A 5,556-nucleotide genomic window follows, 5' to 3' on the forward strand; every position below is an offset into this window, starting at 1 on the left:
TCCGTTGATGAGGGTGCCGCCGGGTAGGCGCGCGTTTCTAATCGCAATGGCTGCTTTCTCGTAGGTTTCTCCTGTGGCTATTGCTCTTGTTGTTCCTGGGCTTCCTTATTGGGCTGATCCCAACGCAGATATGAGTGAGCTGCGCGGAGGTTGTCGACATGCGCTGTTATCTCGCGTCTTGTTGTCTCATGTTGAAGCAAACATTTCTTGGGCGTTATAACGTTACTAACGGTAAAATGTGGTTTTCAAGAAGCTGCTAGCTTCGGAGTTGTGTCTGGCTTTAGTGTTGGATCGTAGTAATATACCGCGTCCCCTACCATAAATTCGTGAGCTCTTGCCTTTCTATCGTAGAGTCTCTTATTTTTTTCCTAACCTTTCTTGTTGCCTTCTTCAGATAAGAATACGCCTGATGAAATTGTTCGATATTTTGCGAAAAAGGGGTCCTCATCATAACCTCTACGTCTAGGTAATAAAACGTTGTCAAAAGGAAACACAGGGGGCCTAGAGTAGAAAAGGTAAAATGGTGAATGTTGTGTGGTGGCATGAATACTCATACGATATGCCGCTAACAACGAGGGTAGTAATAGGTCCCAATTATTTTGTGCGGGTTCAACATATTTTGCGAGAAACGAATTCATAACACGATGAAATCGTTCACATGAAGCGTTAGAAGCTGGGTGGTATGGAGCACATCTTACAGCGTTAATTTTAAAATGCGTTGTTAGCTTACTAAAGTACATACTAAACAGTCCAAAAGTAAAGAAACAGAATTTCCTGAGGTGGGATTCGAACGCAGAATCAATGGTTTTGGAGTCCGATGCTTTATGCATTCGGCCACTGGGGATGGACAACAGATATCCCTCGTTCTATTTATAGATTGTATACATATTTTCATAGTTTCCCTCGCAAAATCACATTTTCGGAGGTTACATTTTCTTCCAAAGTTGAAAGGCAGGATACCGAATCATTGTCGACACGTGGTGTACGTTTCACGCGCAGCCGTTCACCCCCTCCGGAGTTTTTATCCGAAATGTCTTACTTTAATAGTATAAATTAGTTCATTAATAGAGCTCCGTGGTTGTCCGGGCGCTGCATGCAGTTTGCCGTTGCAGTTGTGCCACTACCGATCATAGATGGCGCTCGGGCAGTGACTAGGTGCATTTCCCTTTTCATTTGCTCGGGAAAATGCGCAATCACTGTTCGCTTTCTCGTAGCTTCTACTTGCATATCGAACGCCGTTGCATCTTCCGCGATGTAAATAAATACGCAAAAAGCGACTTGCGATACGCAGCGGCGGTATAGCAATGCAGCAGAACAAGTAAATATAAATGAATGCCCTGCGATATTCATTCAGTATGTACTTACACCATTTTCACCCAGTCCTTCTGTCTTCTTACGAACCCACCATGCCCACGCGCGAGAAATGGGGAAAGAGAGATGGCGGAAGGAAAGTGATGGGGAGTGAGAGAGAGGAAGGAGGAGCTAGAGGAAGGGAAAGAGAGTGAAGGGAAAGACAGAGAGGAGGGAGAAGACAGGTGAAGAAAGAGAATCTATATCCATTGTTATAAGTTATCAAAAGTAGATGTTCGTGATATCTATTTCACCCAATATTATACTAACCCGTTTATGAAACAATGCAGAATTAATGGCGAGTTGTGTTATTGATTAGCTAAAACTATTATAGCAGATAACCGCATTACAACGTGCCGAGAAGAAAACGTAATAACATGGCATGTTTTGTATTTCATGTTGTGTTTTTTATTCAACAAATGTAATGCCATTTCAATGTTTTGCAACACAACTGCAGTATATACAAACCCTACAAAATAAAACGTCTGTATGCCCCTATATACAAAATAAATAGTTTTAACACTAAATAAGATTTCGTGCACAGCCTACGAGGCTACGAGCCGAATACGCAGCTAACGTTTTTCGTTTAGCAAATAACTACACGTCGGAATAAAGCGCTCCATTATTAGTTCCAACTATACTCTTGCCTAGGTACACATACCATTCCCTCTTCGTGCTCAGATTCGGGCGCATATGTATGTGATCCCTTTCTACAGTACATTGCCTGCTCAGCCTACACAACTTTGCCGCGTATTACAACTGTACTCGAGTATAATACTAATGGATCGAGGGCTTACAATAAGGAACGACGAGTGCAGCCAAAACATCAATAATCTTATAACTGATGCAGCCAGTGTACTGCTTGCTATAGGCTCTGCAAATGGCAGTAAGATCTTGCCTCTACACTTTGACACAATCACCAGTCGTGAACTCAGTGCCTAAAGATACCAGTTTTAATTACACATATATATATCTATATTTATAGAAGAGTGTAGTGCCAGATACCTTTCGCACATACAGTAGTACCGCGTATTAAGTCGTGTGTCATTTTTCTTGTGTTTTTCTTATATATCCGCGGGTCGATGTTAGTGTTCTCTGCGACGTATGCGATAAATACGTACACGGTATCATTACACCCACAGCCGGCGGTTCATATATTTGGTTAGAAAAATTCTAAAGCGGTTGCGTTTCCTCAGAAGATCGTTTTGGCGCCATTTTCGGTGTTCCGTGAAAACACATCGAAAGACGTATGCATAGCCAGCAGGACGAACAGCCGCCACTGTTACACCGCTGCCTGACATTGTGCTCTTGAAGTAAGATGGCTTAAAGTGAAAGTGTACTAGTTATGCTTAGCCATGGTGATCATACCCTTTTCTTTAACAAACTTGCAACTATCGTCTATTTTTTTGCTGACGAAACAGGGCAAATAATAAATCTACGTACCATAACCTCTCAAATTAACAGTAAAACTATACAAGAGAAACACCTGAATGCAGCTATAGTAATCACTGAAATTATTCTGTACGTTGGGTTTGTTAGATGGGTCTTTTTGTTACTGAGGTTCAGATTGGTAAGGCTACACAGTCACACTCATCATATAACGTCATCAACAGAATAGAGATATTACGCTAACTAATGTAACAAGTATTCAACAAGTGTTTTAACAAGTGCTTATAAAGGTTTATCGCCATTTTTAAATGAACAAGCAAAAGAATCAACCGTACACCTTGCGGACAGATATGGGATAATTGCAGAAGCAGCAGCAGCAGAAGCAGTAGCAGCAAGAACTATATATCATGGGTTATTTATGCAAAGGCAGTTTATGAAAATGCAGGTATTTATTGCAAATATACACGTTCACAAATCACACTGCTTCTAACACCTGCCCGAGTATGGCGGCTTTTCCCTAATGCGCAAGGTGACCTATTTGGTTTAGCGTTGTCATATTATTTTAAGTTGGAACGATAATCTGTAACGGATTACCAGTAGTTAGTTCTATACGTGCAAATACGTGACTCTACCGGCGTAGCCCCTTCGCTCCCGCTACAGGAAGCCTGTACATGTAGCGGGAGCGAAGGACCTACACCGGTAGAGCTAGCAAACACGTAGCTCTCCCGGGAGTGATCACTGGGCACCAGGTGCGTGCTGTTCAGATTTCGACACTTGGACACTGTCATAATATACATAGAAGATATTCCGGAGGCGAGTGTCATTAATCGACCGCTGCGTGTGCGTGTGCGCGCGCGCGTGTGTGTGTGTGTGTGTGTGTGTGTGTGTGTGTGTGTGTGTGTGTGTGTGTGTGTGGGTGTGTGTGTGGGTGTGTGTGCATGTGTGAGCATGTGTTTGTACTAGTAGTTACTAGACGTTGATTTGACTGTAGCTGTGCTGGCTGAGTAGCTAGTCGTTTTGTTGGGGGAAGCGACTGCGCAGTGACTGTAGCTGTGTGTGCGATGGACGTGGTTGTTGGTTGAGGTTATGGCTTAGGTTTCTTGAAGTCGTGATTGCACTTGCAGTCGCGGTAGTAGTCGTCATGGTTGTGGTTAGCTGTGTTGGTGTCGTCGCCGTCGTCGTCGTCGTCTCGTTGCTGATGTTGTTGTCGCCGTTATCGCCGTCGGCGTCGCCACATTTGTCGTCCTTGTCATCGTTGTCGTTGTTGCTGTTGTCGTCATCGCCGTCGTCGTCGTTGTTGTTGTTGGTGGTGATATTGTTGTTTTCGTTTTTGTTGTTGTTGGTTTTGGGTGTTGTGGTTACTGCTGTGGTTGCAGTTCTGGATTACTGTAGCTAGCTGGCATTCTCTTAAAAGCAATGCACGAAACTTTCAACGGCAACTTTCGACTCGCTGGTCGCATGAAGTTTACATCGGGTTTGATTTAATATTGATGCAACCTATATTGAATTTAGCCGAAATGGATTCGACCCGATGGTTGGGTCTGAGTATATGCCGTTACCTGTGATCCTCAGCAACGAGTTAATTTGTCTTTTTTGCATGTCTCGTGGTGTAGTGGCACGCCTGACATAAAGCATTTATAAGCACACAAAATGTTGGGGCCGAGGGTGATTTCCGGGCGGTTCGTGCTTCGTTGTGGTCCCGATCGATTGCAGCTGTTCTAACGAATCACAGGTAGTAAATACGGCTTCGTATGTATAATCGGCACCGTGGCCACTTGCAGTCAGAGCACACTAGATTGAATAATAGCAGTCCGTGCTGGAGTGGGCAGATGAGGGGTATGGGAAAATGGTTAATTATTATCGGGACGCGGGATTTCACTATTATCTAAGAACCAGGAAAACAGCAGATAAATTTGTGGCGATTTGGGAATAGAAGCCAACCGAGACCTGGGAAAGCCGAAATTGTAATTTTAATTAGATGGAAACTGGAAAATGGCATGAAATTTAACAAGGAAAGTGGGAATTGGCCTTCCGTTCCCTCTCGCAGATTCATACGCATAATTTTAGCAATATTAGAAAAATCGCATCAGTAGTGTGGTATATGAAGTTGCGCCATGTGGGGGAAAAGGTGACCCGCGCGATATCCTTGCAGAAAGATATACGAGATATTTATCACTCAAAAGCTTGTGCTAAATAATGCAATACGCATACTAAATAATGAATTATAGCTCTACATTATCGTCAACATTGTAACAGTCGTCTAATATGCGCGATGTAACAGGTTTAGGGCCTATAACATTGTCATCATGAGCACTGGCCTACAGTATATCACATGATTTTACACCCCTATCACATCAATCAACTATAGAAAACAAATCGTGGTAACAAAAATCGTGACGCAATAACAAATTTTGCCGACAGACTTATGGCGTACACATAGATTATATCACATACTGATATTAATCACGTAGCAGAATGAGCTGCATGATCCGCCATCTTGTTTATCGGTCGCCGCGCAACGCAGCCATCTTTGTCGCATTCCTTCCAAACTTATTCGTCCTGTGCGAGGTGACAAATAGGTCTAGATGACTTAACATTATTTACATTTTCTTCTAACCGATAATAGCGCAGTTAATAGTATGCGATTTTTTTATACATGAAATGCCGTTTTATTAGTATATACATTTGACTAAAAAGCACCAATAAATAGTCTACACCGATATGTAGTACTTACCACTATAACTGCCGCATTTAGCGAAAAGTTCGGAAATGCCTACATGTGTGTTTATTATGTCTCGCCTTACACGGTTTCTAACA

The sequence above is a fragment of the Priapulus caudatus genome, unplaced genomic scaffold (genome assembly GCF_000485595.1).
Source record: "Priapulus caudatus unplaced genomic scaffold, Priapulus_caudatus-5.0.1 Scaffold40, whole genome shotgun sequence".
Lineage (NCBI taxonomy): Eukaryota > Metazoa > Priapulida > Priapulimorpha > Priapulimorphida > Priapulidae > Priapulus > Priapulus caudatus.